This window comes from Brienomyrus brachyistius, chromosome 2 (assembly GCF_023856365.1).
Source record: "Brienomyrus brachyistius isolate T26 chromosome 2, BBRACH_0.4, whole genome shotgun sequence".
Taxonomy (NCBI): Eukaryota; Metazoa; Chordata; class Actinopteri; order Osteoglossiformes; family Mormyridae; genus Brienomyrus; species Brienomyrus brachyistius.
In genome coordinates this window covers 5,291,082-5,312,398 of record NC_064534.1, presented here as the reverse complement: position 1 = coordinate 5,312,398, position 21,317 = coordinate 5,291,082, and the positions used below count along the sequence as shown (strand labels likewise).

Here is a 21,317-nt window from a genome sequence, read left to right as displayed (position 1 = left end):
TTTTGTTTCAGATAAGTGTGCATCTGTCCAACTGAACATATTGCAACAATGTAATGTTCTATTACTCAGAAGTGCTATTAGCTGATAAAAGCTTTATTGTGAGTAACTGCCAGAGAATTCTAGCAATGGCATTGACAGGGGAAGCCATCAGTACACACATTGGACACAATCTGGGGAATTACAAACACCCCCACAGGGAAACACTACATGAAAACGTGACACCTTTACATTCACTGATATAATATCTACCTGTGAGGGTACAGTTTCTTGTCACCGGGGCTGTACCCTCAAGGGCCTGCCATTTGTACCTTAGCTGTCAGTAAATGTACCTTTTAGGCTGCAAAAATGGCATCTGAGGAGCGTTTTTGTACCATTGCGGTACATTAATGTTGTTTGTACCTTGAGGAACAAACCTCTACCAGAGCTGTACCCTTTTATCTGACAGTGTATTTACAATATCTATAGTAAGACACAATGCATGCCAGCCCATGGGTACATTACCCCCCACCCCAGACCCATGGTGCCACATTATAAACGATTTACAATTCTGATTAACACTGTAAAACCATTACAGATGGTTACAGAGGAATCTATTAAAACTGCATTCCCCATCAGAGTTATGCTTTTTTCCCCCTCATAAACCTACATCACACATTTTGTTTAAAGACAAAATTGCATAAAATAGGATAGGCTGCATCTTTGTGCAAGTGGGGTGGGGGGCAGTTTGGATGTGATTTTGGTGGCAAGCATGAGAAAGAGGGACCCATACAGACCAGACTTTAGTATTTAGTATTATGCGGTCCCACTGGGAGACCATGCAAACCTGAGGAACGATGAAGATATGAAGATATCCTAGAAAAATGGCCTTCTGTGTCTCGTAAGTGTGTCTCCTAAATCTATTAGGTACCACGACACCCTAGGCCCAAGGTAAATGGTCAGCTTTGTAGTGAATCTGTATATTTTGGACACTTCGTAGAAAGTCAACAAGCATCTCGGTAATCAAGTTTAGCTTCCCTATAAAAACTGTTGCTACTGACGCAGTGATGCAGCCAGGTGAACAGCTGGACATCCCGGGCCCCTGAGAATATGTCACCTTGGGCCCCTGCTCAGACTGCCTACCTTGGGCCCCTGCTCGGATTGCCTACCTTGGGCCCCTGCTCGGATTGCCCAGCTTGGGCCCCTGCTTAGATTGCCTACCTTGGGCCCCTGCTCGGATTGCCTACCTTGGGCCCCTGCTCGGATTGCCCACCTTGGGCCCTTGCTCGGATTGCCTACCTTGGGCCCCTGCTCGGATTGCCCAGCTTGGGACCCTGCTCTGGTTGCCCAGCTTGGGATCCTGCTCTGAATGCCCAGTTTGGGACACTGCTCTGATTGCCCACCTTGGGCCCCTGCTTGGATTGCCCACCTTGGGCCCTTGCTCGGATTGCCTACCTTGGGCCCCTGCTCGGATTGCCCAGCTTGGGCCCTTGCTCGGATTGCCCAGCTTGGGCCCCTGCTTAGATTGCCTACCTTGGGCCCCTGCTCGGATTGCCCAGCTTGGGACCCTGCTCTGGTTGCCCAGCTTGGGATCCTGCTCTGAATGCCCAGTTTGGGACCCTGCTCTGATTGCCCACCTTGGGCCCCTGCTTGGATTGCCCACCTTGGGCCCTTGCTCGGATTGCCCAGCTTGGGCCCCTGCTCTGATTGCCCACCTTGGGCCCCTGCTTGGATTGCCCACCTTGGGCCCTTGCTCGGATTGCCTACCTTGGGCCCCTGCTCGGATTGCCCACCTTGGGCCCTTGCTCGGATTGCCCAGCTTGGGACCCTGCTCTGGTTGCCCAGCTTGGGATCCTGATCTGAATGCCCAGTTTGGGACCCTGCTCGGATTGCCCACCTTGGGCCCTTGCTCGGATTGCCCACCTTGGGCCCTTGCTCGGATTGCCCAGCTTGGGCCCCTGCTCGGATTGCCCAAATTGGGCCCCTGCTCTGATTGCCCACCTTGGGCCCTTGCTCGGATTGCCAAGCTTGGGACCCTGCTCGGATTGCCCACCTTGGGCCCCTGCTCGGATTGCCCACCTTGGGACCCTGCTCAGATTGCCCACCTTGGGACCCTGCTCAGATTGCCCACTTTGGGACCCTGGGTTATATTAATGGCTGAGCCCCATGTCTGGGCGATTTTTTTTTACATTTCATGTTCTCATTCCGAATTGCCTCATAGTTGCTCATAGATCTCCGATACACTACTTGGTGTCCAGCATGTGGGGCTAGAGGTGACATCCCTGTTATTTTAAGATGATGTTGTTCTTTTGGCCTTATCTGACCAGAACCTCCAGCAAATGCTAAACGTGGCTCACAGTTGACCTGGCAATCTCCGTTCCTGTCCTCATCTATGGTCATGGTAAGGTGTATTTGGATAGAAAGGAGGGCTAATCTGGCACTGGGATTTACCTAGGCCATGCTGGAGGGATTATATTTCCCAACTGATTTGGGAATGTCTGGGTGTGCAGAATGAGCTAAAGTCTGTAGGCTTGGAAAGATTGATCTGGTCTGACCTGCTTAGCATTGAGACACCTCGACTCTCACACCGAGAAATGCTATATAAAGACCATAATGACAAACATTTTAAATCTTTATTTTCATAGACCAAGCAAAACACGGTGTTACATGTATTTTTATATAGCCCACTTTAGAATAAACAGGTCGAAGTCAGTCCCCCCCGCATAATAATTTTAAAAACAAATGATATAATTTCTTCCAGCAGGGGCCACTATAGATCTGCGGCAAATGTTAAAAAGTGCAATTTTAGTGTTTTTGCACTAGGTGGTGCTATCGGTCTCCAAAATAATATACTCTCAAATTCTATAATAGGAAAAAAAATCTGTTGTAAGTATCAGACCTCTATCTTACGCGCTAATACATCTACTGGTTGTGTACTTTGGTTTTAACAGTAACAGAAATCTAGCACGATGTGTGAGCTGATTTTTTTAGTCTTGCTGAAAACACAACGATGTTATTGTTAGATTGAAGTTGTCTGCATCAATAAAACGTATTTCTTATATGTAAGAAAACAGATCCCATTTGTCGTCTGTGATGAGCAAATACTTAATTACATTTCTTTTTATAGAGTAACTTCACGGTTATTCTTGACAACTAGGCGCTAAAACCGAAAGCTGCATGTAAGTCACGCTTTTAACGACACTGTTTTCTATTATGTTGCAAATTATATGGTGCTCTGAGTAACTTAAAATTAATTATAAGGTGCTCGACCAAGAGCGAGGCAGTGCTATTGAAACGGCTCAGTATTCACAGAACTGGCCACCTGCAACAGGATGAACTGAAAGATATAAATTCGGTTTTTGTGAGAAGATTAAAAACCTTCGTCCAGTTCTGGGGACGTTTCCTGAAATCGAGAGAGCTGCTCCATCGTAAGTACATAAAATGTGTTCTGGAAATATTCAGATATTTTATTATATCAATAAATGTAAATAGAATAATGTATTTATTTTAAACATTTCAACTTGGCACAACGAATTAACGAGAACAGTGAGAAACAATGCGTTCAAAACAATTATATTTGGAATATTTATAATCCTGCCATTTCTGTTTATTAAACGAATGTTGATCAGTTCAGTTTGACTACGCAGAGTAGTTAATGTTGCATTTCTGTTTTTGGTAGTTATTAGGCATTAGCTATTTTAATTGATAAATGTCTACATTTGTGTGTTTTGAGCATTCGTTTCCTCTTCGCATTGTTTGAAACGGCAACTATGAAATTTCTTTGCTAATTTAATTTATAATGCGTTTAATAATTAGTTCATAATTTCACCCTAAGATTATTATGTTTCGGCTACTTTTATATGACAGCAAAACTTTAAAATAAATATCTAAACAAACTTTTAATGTAAAAAAAAATACTTATAAAACACAAACAGAGCCGTAATAATGTTAGTAAAGCAATTTCGACCAAAGTGATCATTTGGATAAACTATCGGTTTGGTTATTTATTTGATAACGAGGTAAACAGAAAGCATCTCCCTCCCGGCCGCTATGTTTCAACATGAAATATAATAATCTAAAGAAAAGTACTCTGGCTGTAAAACAGTAAATAGCGTGGAAAAATGAATTTACACGGACAATGAAGGTTTTGCGGTTCATTTATGATTTGTAATATTTTTGTGCTAGCCAATGAAATGGTGAGAAGAATTGATATTTTTTGTTGGCTTAATTTATTTTAATTTGTATTTAGCTTCCAAGAGGGACAAATATTGCTTTATTGTATTTTTTGTTACGTGTGTGTTATTCAGTATGCTTATATGTTTAGTGTGCCTATATGTTGTTTTGGTACTAAATACTTCTAAACGTCAAATATCTATATTTCCAATCTGCGTACTGCACGTGCGATTCACGTTTAATGTGGTAAAATTATTTATAGATTTATAGAATTATGCCTGCAAAAAAGGATGCATCTGGAGCAGACAGGGCGGAAAAGATCTTTAAGTGAATGATTTAAAATGGGAGAAATGCATATTCATTTTGTGAGAATATAACGATAATGTGGTTAAAGAAATACTGAACTAATTACGTCATTTAATGCATATATGCCTTGATTCCTATATGCGGTTTCGGCATCCCAACGCCTACTGCGTGTTGTGACAAGTAAGATTCAACGTAACAGTTTGGTTATAAATATTTGTTTGTTTGTCCATTTGTTTATTTATTATTTATTTATTGTTTATCTGTTTGTTTATTTGTCGGGCGACCAAGGGAAAGATGCATCCCTACTGTGTTACGCTGGCTACAAGAAATTGTTACCTTTTGTATAACGGTATCCACAATTTCCCCTGAAATGTGCGCCCTTTTATTTGGCCTATGTGCTGTATGGTAGGCCAAGGTATAACACGCCACACTTTCTTTTTTCCAAAACAAACGCAAAAGGCCATCAGAAAGGATTTAACAATAGTGAAAGTATTACGAAAAATCGGATTGAGGAGATTTAGGCATCTGTTAAAAGCAGCCAATAGATTTTACATTAGTAATATTGAACTCAGGAGGACAGCGGCAGATCGAGTAAGGATTAAGCACAATTTTATAATCTGATCAGCGGAAAATCCGACGCTCAAAAGCTGCCCGCAGTACTGTGACATCGACGCTTCTTCAACTGCGTCCGTGAATCTAAAAATTCAAGTTCCTGTTACAGTGTAAAATTAGAAAATGCAATGCATTATAGATGCACAGTCTATTCTGTCATCGGTGCTTTAGGTGCCGGACCCAATTAGCACGTTATCGTTTTCAGCAATCTGCAGCATTCAGACTTGTTCATTAATCTTTAAACCGCGCAACATTTAATTCCTCTTTAATTCCTCCTCTGAGCTGCCGGTTCCTCATAGAGAATCTTTTAAGCACAGCAGGCGCAGTATGCGGTCCTAATTTCTGAACGTCACGATAAACCGTGACGACAGGTCAAAGGCAAGAAAATAAATATGAAAGATGCATATTATGCCGCATTTTCACAAGCATGCTCATTGTTTTCTATGGCAGTACTTACAAGTGTTAGTTTGCTGATGCTCCGAGTGAGTAGTACAACGAAACAGGGCAGGAAGCTTAATGCCTTTCAGGTATCAGGATGGTCTCCTTTAAATCAAAGAAATATCGAATAATCTTGTCTTAATGTGCCTGTCGATTTGCTTACTACTACCGGGTCTCAAGTAGCATAATTTACACATTTAGCCTATTCGTTGGGGTAACTGGATTGGCTTTGATTTTGAGTGATTCCCTGGCATTTTATATAACACGTTCAGTTATATGCCTATATATGTAGGCAAAAAGATTATTCACGTTAAGTATGTCGGGCACATGACCCAAAACAAAGGTCTGAGTTTTCATATCAATCGATTATTCATATCAATCGATTAAACGCTCGCAGATTAATAACTCGGATAAATGAAATCGTTGGGAGAATAATAGTTTCGGAGCACGAACATGAGATCCGTATGTTGGTTTTCGTTGAGAACAATATGATCAATGTAAAGAAAGCGATGCATTTTGTGTTTTGGCAGAGTATTTGTCTGCAGACGGTAGCAAACAGATAATGCTGGCGTGTTTGGGAGGCGCAGTGTCACGCAGCGTTACAGCAAGCAGCCAGGCAGGGTCACCCCGCTCCGACGCCCGCTTTGTTCTCATTAGATGGTGACATTTAATGCACAGTATGCAACCATAATAATACGCTGGTAAAAGCCTGCACAGTAAAAAGATGGGAGCGTTAACAGTTGTAAGCAAATTAAAACGTCTTAAACGCCTTTTTTGGAACGGCCAAAGATAGCATTTTGCTATGCTATTGCGCATAGGTAGATTAGTTTTTATTATTAGTAATTGTTCCTAGAAAAACTGATTTAGAAAGTATAGTAGTGCTTTTACGTAGTATGATTTTTAATATCATTTAATGCGAAATGACGTACGCAAATCTGCGTTGCAAATGTACGATTTATCTTATCTTACACGTCTTAAGAAAATCTTAATAAAAATAAATTAATTAAACAGCATCTGTGAACTTTAGGACTAATAATCTGTCCACAACCAGTTGAAACACAGCTAGGAGGAAGGATGTGTAACTGTATTTGTTTGCCTAAAGGTTATTTTCAAAAGTTAGTTTTTGGTGATGGTGAATTTTACTTCTACACGGAAATATTATACTAATGTTAAACCATAGGCCTGCAACACTCAAAAACGGCCTACAAGACTGAAAACAATGGTCCTTGTCCTGCATTTGAGATATAATCATGAGATGCACGAATGCACAGTTAAACAGTCAAATTAAATCAATGTCAAAATGCCACATCTTCCCTAAGACAAAACCAAATGCAGAATAATTATAGTAATTAGTCCGGCCGTGAAACTTTCCCTATTTCAGCAGTTGTGTCCTTTGTATTGTTTTTAGAAATAGCTGCCTTTTTAAAATGTCTGGCAAAATTCAGGGCTTTAAGTCGTATCCCTCAACGTTAAATTTTAAATTCTGATAGTGTAGGTGTGTAGCATTTTGCATTTTTCATAGCACATAATAAATTGACTTGCTAATTCAAGTTTTTAAATCAACAAAAAACAATGCATTCAGAAGAAAAGTGTGTCAGGTTAAATAAACGTGTGTTTTTTATAGAACGAAATCACCGTTTGCACATGTTCGATAAGAGAGGGCATAGCTAGTTTAGCTTCTCGCCAGGCCTTTCATAACTTACAAAGAGGTTTATTTTCTAATGTTATTGCATTAGCTAATGCTAATACAAAAGATAGACTCTTTAAAAATGTAAATGTAGATATTAAACTCAGTCTCCCTTGCTTCCTGGTCAGACTTTTATATGATTCGTTTTATAGAGCAGCGTTCAGCTTTTACACTATAAAGATTAACAGTGTTTGTTTATTGTAACCCCCAAACGATTTTTAAACATGTCATATTATATTAACAACCACGTGTGTCTTCAAATGGTTCCATTAATTCTTGCTCTGACCATCTCAGTCATGCGTGATGGGTACAGTAAACACTGTTATTGTGAGACAGTTACCTTGATACAGTCAGGGACAAGCCTCCACCTCATCCATTAATTGAGTGATGTTAGCAAACTTAGGAGGAGTTGTGCTCGTGTGTTGAATGCTTTGAATAACAATAACGTCTTGATTGACATTAGAGACATTATGTTCGTGGGGAACGTGGTCTGAGAAATGTGCTGAAGGTTCATTTCAGCCACTGAGCAATAAGACTACAGTCTGAGAGCTTGTGTCTGTGTTATTCTCAAGAGGGTGAAGATGCTGTCGAAGATAAACACCATTATCGTACTTCTAGCAGCTATGCACTCCATATATATATATATATTTACCATATGTCATTTGTTATATAAAATCTACAAACAAGGAGCCTTCCAGAGCACGGTTGTAAATAGCCAGATGCAGAAAAACCGTAAAGTTCAAACTTGTTCGGATGTTTCAAACTATTGCTATTAGGAAAAACGGACAGATATTGGTAAGTATGGTGGTAAGTTCCCAGTTTTTTGTGCAAAACTGGAGCTGCTGGGATATGGGGCCCCAATGAGATTAATATGTAGCTGGAATAACGCATTAGATCATCTGTAGATTTTATATGTATCTCCATCTACCAAGCACCCCATTCAGGAGGGCGTGGCCATGGACCCTGTCCCAGGCAGTGCAGCCCTTGGGACGCCTGTCCATCACGGGGCACCCACATGTATAACACAGATAATTTAGAAATGACACTTAGCTTAAATGCATGTCTTTGGACTGTAAGAGGAAAGCGGATTACTGAGAGGTCTGCCTTTTATTCAAAACTTCATTGACTTTTTTGATATTATACACATGTAATATCACTGTAAATATATTTCACTGCTGCATGTGTCCTGGCACAGCTCACATACACGCCATCGGCATTTCTGCAGATGAAATACTGTTGTATCGTCATGTCATATTTCCAATAAATTCAGCAAAATTATCTCAATGGACATTAAACTAGCTTCTGGAAGGTACTGCAAGTATATATAAAAAGTGGTGCATGAGTAGATTTTGTCATCTAAGAGATCTAAGATGCTCCTGCACAAGCTTTTCGACATGGTCTTTCTCTAAGTGGGGGTAGACGCACGTCCCTTCATCCTCCATCACCACCTTCCTTATGGATCTGTTAGGGGTGTTAAATAACAGCTGTCTGACTGGACGGTGCGACCCAGAGATGCAGCCATCTTCTGCTCTGCACATGATGGAGGGGGAAGGGAGGGACTGTGGATGGGAACCTCTGACCCCGGATTCAAATCTAAATTTGCTCTTGCTAAAAACAGATCCACATTACATCCAGGCATATTCCTGCCGGCCAGCCAAACTGGGCGTAAATAACACAATTCGGCAATTCAGCAGCGTGTAGCTGCAGTCAGTCGTGCCATGCAAGCCCTGGGTGTTTCACGCTCATTCTGGGGGGCTGTTTTTCCAGCGCTAATGTAAACACCCATTCATGGAAATCCCCTTCAGATCATTGCCCTACGCTGATGAAATGACACTGCGGTGGATCTCAAGTAAGCCGGAGAAAGAAACACAAGAGCATTTATACCAACCAATGCAGATCCACCGTAATAAATGAAGGCCTGTCTGACAGCAGGTTAAGGGTGAGAGGAACCCAGTGAGGCAGATAATTTCCATGGCAACCAAAATAAACTTCTTACGCTAAGCAGTGTCACACCTCTGCTCTCCCCTCGCTTCATCCGAGGTATGTAAAAGCAGAAATGATTCAGGGATAAGTCACAGAACGGAAGGAACCTTTCAATAGCTCCATATTTTTCAGTCTTCGGTGGATCACGGGAAATTTCTGCAGCCGAACAACTAGACATTTTCAAGAGAGAGTTCCTGTTATTTTAACAACTTTTAAACATTAGGTGTGACGCTTTGCAAATGGTGCTCTTATGGCATGGAAGTATAAAGATTATTTGTCCTGGATAAGGGGTGGGATGATGAATGTGTGGATGGATTGATGGATGGATTAAATTCAATTGAAAGCCTTGGTGCCAGGCTGTTTAAATTGCATAAAACAAATAGCAAAAAATATTTCTAATTGCTAGCAGGTATAATAGCAGAAAAACATTAGTTCAGTCAATGCAAGGTCATGGAGTATTTTGGCCCCTTAGTTGCCAGTGTTTATGTTCCTGTTTATAACCCTCGTTATAATAGCCTCGTTCACGTGACATGTGCAGCACTTTAGTGTCTGCTTGGCTGCGCGGCGCTCGTTGACATCACGTTCACATGGCTGTCAGCTCGCTGTGCTGCGGTGCTCACGTTACAGCCACTTGAAGTCGTTCAATCAGTTTCACGAAACGAATGGTTTCATGAGTCACAAGCACTGCATTCTCAGAACGAATGAAATTTATTGTCATACAAACCTATTCTTCCCCTATTATGTTAATATGTTAAGAAACTGGAATCTTGTTATTTTGCAGTTGTGTCTTTGCCAGATTCCACTGTTCTGTGCAATATTAGAATTATTAACTCATGCACAGTCATATGCAAAGATACGGCAAGAAAGTGTGATACGTTATTTGAATAAATCAGTATATTTATAATATAGTAGAAAAAAAATAAGGGCCATTTTTATAGACCCCCCCCCCCAAATGAACTGGACACAGGAAACTGTGAGGCAAGATATTCATGTTGCACTTTCCGTATGAGAATTAATATTTGCTTCTTATGCAAGAAATAAATACCCATTGAAAACAATGGAAAGGGTTTACTTTTGGTCTGCTTTACAAATGTATTTTGAACTGCTGAACAGATTAAAAGAATCAATACATTGAGTAAGTGGATTTCAGAGATTGTGCAGGAAACAAAAAAGATAATGAAGCCCTATCAATCAATTACTGCACAATCAATTACTGCACAATCAATTACTGCACAATCAATTACTGCACGCTTCTGCCAAAGATATTATTTTTCTTGTCAAATTGTGAAAATGTACTTTACCACATTTCTAAAGGACATGAAAACAGGAATTAAAGTAAAAATATTTGCTTGACTCGGCTGTATGAAAGGAAAACAGAATCCTTGGACACTGATGTCTATTCCTCATGTCTAATGTAGAAATTTGAGATGAATGATAACAGAATTCATTATTGAGAAGTAAAGCACTGAGGTAGTAGGCATATGCATTCTACTCATTATATATCTACCACTTGTGTCCCACAGTGTAAATTTCTATTAGACAAAATATTATGACAATAAATTATTTAGACTATATCGTCCGCATGATACAGGACAGCTTTTCCCGAAAGCCAGCCTAAATATGGGAAATAATATTTCTAAATTGGTTTAGGGAAATAAATGTTGTCTAGCTAAGCAATTTCGTTTTCTTTTACGTAGTTTTGCCTTAAATATAATGGAATTCATCAGTTATTGGGATAAGATATTATTGGTGAAATAAATGTAGTTTCGGGTATTTTGTTCGGAAACCTACCACTCAGCTAGTCAGCAGTACACTGTCCCAGGGAGCCGACATTCGCATCATCAATCGGAGGCCAAACCACCCCTTCTGCCCTGGGCTGGTCAGTCTCCAGTGCCGGAGTGCCTGCGGGGGGGGGGCGGCCGCGAGGGGGGGGCAGCCAGACCAGCCGGGCTGTGGCAGGCGGTGTTAGAGTCAGGAATATTGCGCAAGGAAATATTCTTTCAGATCTTTCAGTTCACGCCATGTAGAAGTTAATTGTGTTACTTACGTCCATGCGAATGAAATCATTTTGGCGAGTCGGTGTACGTACCAAAGTGAGCCGAGACCCAAACTACGGTGTTTACTATTAGTCAAAGCCCATTTGCGGCCGACATAAAGCTTTTAAATGTGCCAAGAAAACTGCATTGTCACGCCACTCCAGGCCTGTCAGCAATGAAATGTGTGCATGGTGTTATTTATATCATGAAGAGGCCTCGAGATGAAATAATGGTTATTTAAATTTAATAATAATTACGAGCTAATTGTTTGCTCAGCTGTTTGCTCTTTCATTCATGAGAACTAGTTTGGAGCTTCTGACTTGAGCTGTGCATCTGCCTGTATTGTTTTTGGGTGCGTACACCACTCAGCTCCCAGCATGCTCAGCGTCACTGAACCTCAAGGCGTATCCCTGGGTGGGGGCGGTTGATTGGTGCTCAGAGGTGAGTAGATGCACCCTGAACATACATACCTGGATCATCTTGTGTTTCTTTATACACACACTGGGCATCTGTGATCAATAGATTTTTTTTGTTAATCATGTTGATATTGGTCAAGTTAATGCTGGCTATTTATAAATCTGCATACAACTTTGAAAATAAAATGATATGAAAGCTGCATGAGACTTTGGAAATACGCCATGCTGAAATCCCCCAGTGCTCCGGCGCCGCCCCACAGTCGCCCTCACATGCTCGTTGTGGACTGACTGATTGTGTGTGTTGTTGCCACTGATGAATCCCCCACCCCGACTTGAAGTGCAGTGTCTGACATGCTGTGGCTCGGGGCCTGCCTTGAGGGGGGGGCGGGGGGAACACTGCAAGCATCCTGCTGCCGGCATGAGAAACACCAGTAACTCGGCATCTCTCCAGTACGGCTACTGCCTGAAACTTTAATGGCGACACAGGAAGGGGAGCCTCAAGGCTGTGTAGCCGTGACAGCAATTCTGAAGCTGAATGGGGGGGACATAAGACCACATATGTTAACTAATTAAATGCTTATATATATTTAATTATTTTATTTACTTATATCAATATACACTCATGCACTCATACATACATACATGTATACTGTACATACACATACATACATATATACTGTGCATACACATGTATACACACACACACACACACACAGTGAATACTTCAATAGCTTTATCCCCTGACTTCTTCAGTTTTTCAGCATCTGAGGATATCGTCGGTCTACAGCACACCCTCACTTGCACGGTCCTGGCGCTGTGCATCTATACCACATCGGCAGAAAGCTTGCGTAGGCACCCCTTTGTGTGTGTGGCTGTGTGGGGTGGGGGGGCTGTGTTAGCACTGTGTCTCTCCCAGGGTTAAAACCGAGCCTGACACAGTGCCAGTTCTGGATGCGGTTCTGTCCTCGGCGTTGACAGGTATTTGGGTTTTGTGTGTAAGGAGTACAATCCGGCATATAAGGAGAAACTGATTCATCAGTGGAATTCAGGTGAGATAAGGGGAGATTTTTTTTTTTGGAGTTTGAAAAGTATAACATTCAGTCAGAATCTAAGGGAGCAGGAATTTTATTTAAAAGAAAAAGCAGACAGATCTGGCAGGTGCTGTAGCCCTCGGTCTGCTCGGAGCGGCCTTGTCATGTCTCCCCGTCGGCCCTGAGACATCAAACCTTGGGCAGCAGGACAATAACGTAGATTTAAATAAATAAATCATCTGAATAATGGAAATGCAGCTTTGGGTGGCTACTCGTTTTGATGTTCCGACGTGAACCTGAGAAGGAGGAACCTCCTTGAGGACCAGACCCCACGTGTGACTGAGGATAAAAGAACTCGGATAAAAGTCAGCGAAATGACTTTGGCTCATCAAAGACCATTTCGGCTCCTGCACGCCGCTCCATGCCTCATTGAAACAAAAAATATTTGTTGCGGGAAAGATCACTCACTTTAAATAATTAACCTTGGGGTTTTCCTTTTGGGGTGGGAGGGGGCTTGCTCACTGCCTGAAAGGGCTCTTAAATCAATCTTGCTTATTCATTTAAAATGCAGCATTTGTTTTGCCTGTGTGGGACACTTTGTGTTGGCCGTTTAAAAATGCACAAGGAAAAGTGCATAATAACAGGATGGAACTAAATATTAATCAAATTAAAATAGCACTTCAAAGGGGGTCCTGCTTGTCTGGACTGGCTTGCCTTTATGGACGGAAAGAGGCTATAAAATAAATGATTTGGCAAAACAAATTTTTCAGCTTCTTGCCAAATATAAAATAAAACGCTCCCTGAGTTATGTATAAAGTTTAGCTGTGAAGAAATATTTATTTGCAAACCTGAATGAGATTATATTTTCAAGCACATTTCGTGCCAACATGTTCTACAGCAGCCCTTCTTGATCAGGTTGGAGGGTCCTTTATAAAACAATGAAGATCAGGGCAGGAGGATGTGAGAACATAAACAATGACAATGCGACACGTCCAGCTTGTTTGTGATTAATAACTTGGCAGCGGCTTGTTCTGAAGACTAACGAAAAGATCCCTGAATTTTCATTGGACAGAAAGGCCATATGGGCGATCCGAAGTTCTAGAATGAAGTTCTGGCTTGCACCCGACCCATTCATTTCAGTAATTGGCTGGCTATTCGCATCAGCTATTGTGCCAATTCAATGCATATACAGAAAAATCATAATTTTAACTTGAAAGGCTTTTAAATCAGTATCAGCATTGTACGCATTGTACAGAGAGTGCTGGAAGAGAGAGGCGGACTGCAGTTTACCTTTGAAATGATTGATCACTTGTGAGTTAGCGTTAATTCCAGTCACACGTCAGGCGCCTGACCAGCAGGACTAACATAAAGCTGCATCACCGATCTGTTTGCTTCTGCCTTCCAGTCGTTTTGCTCCGACATGACTGTTGGTTTTTAGTTTACCCTGATACCGTGCATAGGTCATGGAACAGTTTAACAAAGTACATTTGATGGGTGTCATAATCTGCTTTAAGTATTAAAAAAAAACTTTTATATGACCTGCTGGGAAATGTAAATGTTAGTTGACCTATTATAAAATAAGTGGTCTAGATATTACTGGATCATTCCTGTCTGCCTGCAAATGTGAAATGATTTCTACCTGAAGAAGAAACAACGCAACAGAGATGCTTTGAAAACCCACATATTTTTGTTAGTATGATGTTTTGTGTTCAGGAGAAACACAGTTCAGACTCAGCTCTCGGTTTGGTAACATAACTATACATTACAAGAAACATCTAGCAAGTTATTATTGAAAAGTAGCTTTTTCTCCTATAAAATCTGTAGCCTGACCAACCGTGACCGCAACAAATGTCTGCATTGTGTCCCTCCCCCAGGACAAAGAGTGGATTATGTTCCTTCCAGAATTTTGCAGCTTCATGTTCCCTCTTTTTACGTCTTTCAAAAAACTGTCACGTTTGCAATATTTTCAGTTTGTATTCGATTAAGTGTCTGTCATTCAGTTATGCCGTTGCAGATGTTAAAAAAATTATACAATAGTCACATTTGGATTTTTGCATCATATGGCTTTTTGGTTCAACTAAATATATGTGACTTAGGTGACTTAAAGAATAAATTAGATGAAAATTAGATTTATACGTTTAAAATGTTTTACATTGTTTTAAAACAATATAAAGATCATATCACTTAAATTTTTCTTAGTCTGCAAAAATTCATATGTGCTTAAGTGTATTACTATAATGACACAATTATGATGTAGAATTTCATTTCTCTTTAACCTATTTTATAATGAATGTGTATATATACAGTATATGAGTGTGTTTGTGTGTAAACTGTGTTTAAAATGATCGCAGGTTTATTATATATAAAAATTATTATTATCATTTTAAAATGATATTGTCAATTCCTTCACTAAGCTACTGTATGTTTTGTAAAAGTGGCACCTTCTGAGCTGACTGGAACTCACCATTTTGCAGAGGAATTCGCAGGTGATTTTATTGATTTTTGTTTTCCTTGCGGAGCCGATTACATAAACATACTTGTCGGCTGTGTCCGGCGAGCCCATTAAAGGACGCTTTTAGAGCGTCCCATTAATAACGGTAAGTGTACCACCAGCAAAGCGTAGATTTACGTGAAAAGGCAGCAAACGTTTCTTGTCAAAATACCAGGGAATAAGAAACGATAATTAGCTTGGTTCGGGGGTCTGAATTATGAATTAATTGCCTCCCCTGAAAAAACAGTCGACGTATTTCTGACGGCTTCCCTAAAAGGGTGAGAAAAAGGTCACTTTTTGCCCAGTATCTGCTAAGTTTTTTAATCAATATTTATACATTTTCCCGCTGCGCTAACAACAGTTGTGCTCATTTGTCCTCGGGTAACCATAACAACTGTCAAAGAGACTCAAAGGTGAGCGTACTGACCTGTCTATATTTCTTTGACCTCCGAGGCAAATAATGACCATAAAGTACCAGATGTAAACAAGTCCATAAAAACGCTTGACAGAAGAGCTTTTAAATCTAAAATTTACTCAACAGGGCAGCCCCCACCCCTCCTTGGCAGTTACCCTTCTTTGCCCCCTTCCTCTGCCTCGCCCATTTTTATTATCGGGATAGAGAAATTATTTTCCTGTGCTGTGTTGTGTAAAGTGCAGCGCTTAAGGTTTCTGTTTCAGGTCGATTTGCTTTCTTCATCCGCAGGGCAGCCTTTGCTTCACGGCGCTCGCCATGCGTCCGGCCTGGAAACGCCGGAATGTGTGGCTTGGTTCCTGGGAGCCTCTCCTCACGATATCTCTGCTGGGGTGTGAGGGCAGGGATTCAGTATCAGCCCATCTGTCTTCGTGCCAGAAGAGTTTACAAGTCGATTGTACCTCGGCTGACAAAAAAAAAAAAAAATCCTCCTCCAGACAAGATTTAGTGGGGGGGGGGGGGGGGGGGGGGGCTTTCCTTCTGCTGGGAGGATCCATCAGCGTGTGCTTTGTGTTGTGCTCTTTTTTTTGTTTTAAATCTCCCAGGAAAGTGTCTTCTGTCTCATGTTATAACAAGATGTGACATCCAGTCCGCTTTAATCAGTGTTTAGAGCGGCGGTGTGGGTGAGGGCTAGGCGGCTAAGCTTTTAGCTGCCGGAGTCAAAGAGCCACATCTTCAACAGGAGGGACATGGAGGGGAAGCTGTGCTTCACTGTCAGCGTTATACGTATATAAACATGTAAGGGTTGGGGGGGGGGGGTGGGCAGTAAAAGAAGTTTCATTTCACCACAGGGGAAACGACATTTCTTAAAGCTGGATTTAGAACAAATCCTCAAGCTGAAGGAGGAAACTGGGACGGCTTGGGTCGGATTGGCCGGTCCCCAGTGCCCCTAATGTAAACCACAGGACGTCCCTCCAGCCTGCCACTCTCCGCTAAATGCACCGCTCCCATATTAATATTGTAAAAGGCCATTACGTGCCCGTAAAAACCTCACAAGACAGATACGTCAATTTGCAAGGTCTTCGCCTTCGGGAAGCAGAAGCGGGTATAATTCGCCATTAAAAGGATTGGTTCATTATTCGCGCTTCCCAGGAGCGCATAAAGGGGGAGGCCGTCTCACTTAAGCAGCAAATCCTCGCTCCCCAGTGAAAGGTGCTCCGGCAGCACGAGTTTTATTATCCAGCTGGAGTTTGCCGCCGAGATGTTTGTCGGGGTATTAAACCCGCCGCCGCCGCGCTTGACAATCCGTCAGTGCGACGGAAAACTTCCTGGCCAAACGGCGGCGTGTAAATCAATTAGAGCCCTGACTTTTACTCGGAGGAATATTAGCGGGTGTTGATGCATATTTCATACCCACAGCCAGACAAAATGCCCCATTATAAATTACTAGCTCTGCTACACTGTAATCCCAAAAGTTATTTGCATTCAAATGGTTTAGCTATAATCACTGATGGTAATTAATTTTCTCTGTAAAACTAAAATCATATTACTGTGTCAGACAGAACTCATTGGTTGAAGCTTTTTGCACTTAACCTATATTGTTTTGCATGTGATGCACTAAAATGAATACATTTAACATGGTTCTTTCTATTTTAAGTTTATTCTAATAAATAGTTTAAGTTCAATTTTTATAAGAGAATAAGTTTTAAACTCAACAATCAAATAATAAAAGTAAATTTGATGTTTACTGATTATGTTTAGTTGAAAGTACTTTCACTATTTTTAAGTTTTTGTTGCCCCTCCCATATTTTTCCCGCTGGAACCGAAGAGACTTCTGGACTTGTTTGTCAGAAGAAATGAAGACAAGTCGTTTTTGGTGGTTTTGCCAGGGCTTGGACATGTTTGTTTCAGTCTTCAGTCGATAGGGAGTACTTTTCCTCAAACCTTCACGCAAACTGGTGAGTTAAATCTTTGTATTTCAACGTTAAGCAAAAATAGTTGCATGTTACATTACGCAAATGTGCACGCTAATTCAATCTACAGTGAACCCTCGTTTACCGCGTTACGTCCCAAAAACAACCCGCAATAAGTGAAATCCGCAAAGTAGTGAAAAGTATTTATTATGTAAGGAATAATTGACGACGGGCCGTTGATTATTAGAAAAATAATGCACACCCGAGGTGGTGATTCGCGTCGTGGCCGTTACACCTCGGGTGTGCATTATTTTTCTAATAATCAACGGCCCGGAGTCAATTATTCCGCTTATACTACGGTTGCCACACATCAAGACATCGATCAGATGATATATTTCAAGGGATTCGTCCGGTTTTTCTACTTAAATCGCTATTGTGAGTAGGATTATTTCTTCCGCATCTCATCCAACGACTCTTTTGCGAGTTCCAAAACGTCATTTTAAAGCTGGCGATGGAGGCTTGAGCCGTTGATAGCAGACTAATGCAGTTAATAATGAAGTTATTAGAAAGAGAGCGAGAGAGACAGAGACACGCAGAGAGAGAGAGAGAGAGCTGTGTGTGTGTCCCTCAACAGTGTTATGAAGCACCGTGCATAACATGCAGTTAAATGTGAGAAAATATTACACAGGATGGTCCATTTGGTAAATGTAAAATTGTAAAGGTACCCACAGATAACAAAACATTTTGTTTCTGCACTCTGATAAAAGCCACCTTGGCTGAAATGCATTGGGTAATTTTTTTAATTGAAGGCCATGATAAAATAAAGGCTTGTAACTTTTTCATAACAGACAGAGTGCCTTGGTTTTTGTTTATTTGTCTGTGGGTACCTTTACAAGTGGACCAGAGTAGAAGAGTGAACCAATGGACGGTGTTAGATGAAGCTCATCATCTTTATTTCAAATGTAAAATGCAGAGGACAAACTTCATTATACAGTTGTATAATGACAATAAGCCTTACAGATTCCCCAGATTTTCCGTTTTTTTTTTTTTTTTTTTTTTTTTTTTTTTACAATTAACTTGTACTTAAATAATAAACAGCATTTATAGAAATACAATACTTTGACCTTTTATACTTGTGTTACTCTCCACCAACAGGTTAACTCACTGTTTTTCCCCCCTCTGTAGAATGCTGCTGATGGTGACCTTGAAATCCCAATAGGAATCATCTTCAATGGTGAAAACGGAAGTCCAGAGCAAGAACTGAACCCCTCCCAACTGGGGATCCTTCTAGAGGGCAATGTGGTTATGGATTCCATCTGCAGTCTTCCTTTGGCAATGTGTCTCCTGTTCGGACTGACTTATGCACTCCACTTGGAGTACCCAAAGTGCATGAAGAATACCTTCCTGTTTATCCAGCAGATTATGCTGAATCTGGGACGAAACGATCCTCCTCCAAAACTCCAAAGGCTAAAAAATGAGCTTTCAATGTGAGATACTGAGATATGTTCTTACCTTAGCTTTGAAGAGTTGATGCATACCAGTAACCCTAGTGCACTCTGAAGCATAGACTGAGTTACTGGGGGGATGAAGAAGTGCTCCTACAGTGTTATTACACCTTGTAATATAGTACCCCTTCTTATCGGCTTAGAAAATCCACACATTAAATTTAGTTAAACTAAACTTGGAAGAGTGTCACTTTGAGGCTTTGCTCCATTTGCATGACTGAGGGCACGCACAAAGACAAAACTGGTACACATCAACTCGTCAAAGCTAAGGTAAGAACATATCTTATGTAAAATCAGTGACCTATTCCTTTAATTTCATTGTCTCGCTGGGGCCATTCCTTATTCCATAGTTTTTATTTTTCCAAGTTAAAATATTTGTGGAAATAAGTTTTACTGTTACAACTTGTTACCCAGAGTGTCACACCAAAGTTCTTTACTTGTGATACACAGTTTTATCTGTTTAAAAGGATTGTTTTAAAGAAAATGTTTTATATGAAGTTCAATTGTGCACTTGTTTCACTTACTGTGAAAAAAAAACTACCTCAGAGACCACAAATAAGTTCTTGTCAAAAAGTGTCTTGGAATAACTGAAATATTGAAATAATGTTTCTGAAAGAAATGTTTTCTTAGAAGCGCCATGTGTAAAAATTGTAATACTGTTCAAAGGAAAACAAAAGTCTTGTTTTGTTATAAATAAAGTAAAAAAAAAAAACACTTTAGTGTTCTTTGGTTTTGAGTGTGTTTGCCTTGACATATTAAGTTTTAGTAATAATAATACATTTAATTAAAAGACGCTTTTAATTAAACAATATGCAAAAAAATGAGTTTTGTAATATTAGCACCACTTAAACAATTGAGTTTTTTCTATTAGTATTAAGTTAACTGTACTTAAACAAATTATTTTTAAAATATTGAATACTTAAACAGTTTAGGTAGTGATGACTCAATATAGTACATTGTGACAATTTTACTTTTAAGTTTACTCTACTAAATCAGTTGATTTTTGGTTTTGGGTTGATTACTCAAATCATTTGAAGGGAATCGGTTTCCTCAAACGATTTAAGTGGATTGAACTTATCCGGGTTTACAGTGTATTTGCTAAGAAACAAAAGAAAAATCATTGTTTGATTGTTACCCAGTAGCTACGACTGTTAACAATCGGTATTTAAAAGTATTTATTCTTTTCCTCAGACATAAAACAAACTCACCGTTGTGAAAACACCGTTTTTAAAAACTTGCACAAAAATTGCTCTGATTAAAGATTTTTTTTTGTTGCATATGTGAAATGAGCATGAATTTGGACTAGAGCTGAGAATTTATGCTGAATTTTGAAACTTTGCAACAATCAGACTCCATTGCGGTAATTGTGTGTAATTTATACTTTTTCTAGTGTTCTACATTTAAATTAAATTTACTTTCACTTCGTGAATGGATTAGATGTACGTTAAATATAACACTGATGCAGGCATTCAGTTTTTACCCAAATGTCGCATCAGAAAAAGAAGAATGATGGTTTTACTAAGCTTTATAATTGTATAAATCGTTAACCCCAAGAACTTCCCATGTTTCACGAGCTGAGGATTTACTATCTTTATATATAAATGGTGGAAATGACTAGAAATGCAATATCGCTGTGAAAATAAAGTAGTGTTGTCTTTCAACTGTAATCTATTATATATATATATATATATATATATATATATATATATATATATATATATATATATATATACCTTGTAGAAAAGAACCTTTCCATCATTTATTTTTAAATTTCAAAACAAGGTGAGTAAATACACACAGTAGAATTTCCATCCATCCATCCATCCATCCATCCAAAGCAGGTCTTACTCCGGTCCATGTCAAGCAGACAGACCATCATGTTAAACAGATTCACTAATGCTACACACACTACAGAAATCTCTGACAATGCAACTGGACAAAAATGGCTCATGCTAGCAGGTCTGGTATCAGTCGGTTTGCCATGAAACAGAAGCATGTGGCCTAAGGTAAACAGCTCCCCCTTCACACCGTCATTTTTTTAAAAATCATGTCACCAGATGGTTCCATTGAGGGGTGGGCGGGGGTGGGGGGGGTCACTTAGCTGTTAGCTTGTTTCTATTTGCTTTCAGCCCAGAGACGGGGGCTGTATTAGTCTAATGGTTATAAAACACCTGCTTTGTAAATAAAACCAACAAAACATTCTGAAAGACTGAAAGCAGAATACCTACGTGATCAGGTTAAAGGGCTGCCTCTCTGCCGTGTTCCTGGGCATCCAGGAAGTACCAGCAGATGTCTGCAGCATAGAAAAGGACTTGATCTCATCGCTGTGAAAGGGGGC

The 21,317-nt window shown here is 40.3% G+C and overlaps 1 long non-coding RNA gene across 1 annotated transcript; it reads left to right on the top strand.

Annotated features, from left to right (window-relative positions):
* Positions 1 to 17,022: 17,022 nt before the first annotated feature.
* Positions 17,023 to 19,693, top strand: LOC125712587 (uncharacterized). The gene is made up of 2 exons (XR_007383345.1): positions 17,023 to 17,519; positions 18,660 to 19,693. It is a non-coding gene; the product is annotated as an uncharacterized LOC125712587 (long non-coding RNA).
* The last annotated feature ends 1,624 nt before the right edge of the window (positions 19,694 to 21,317 follow it).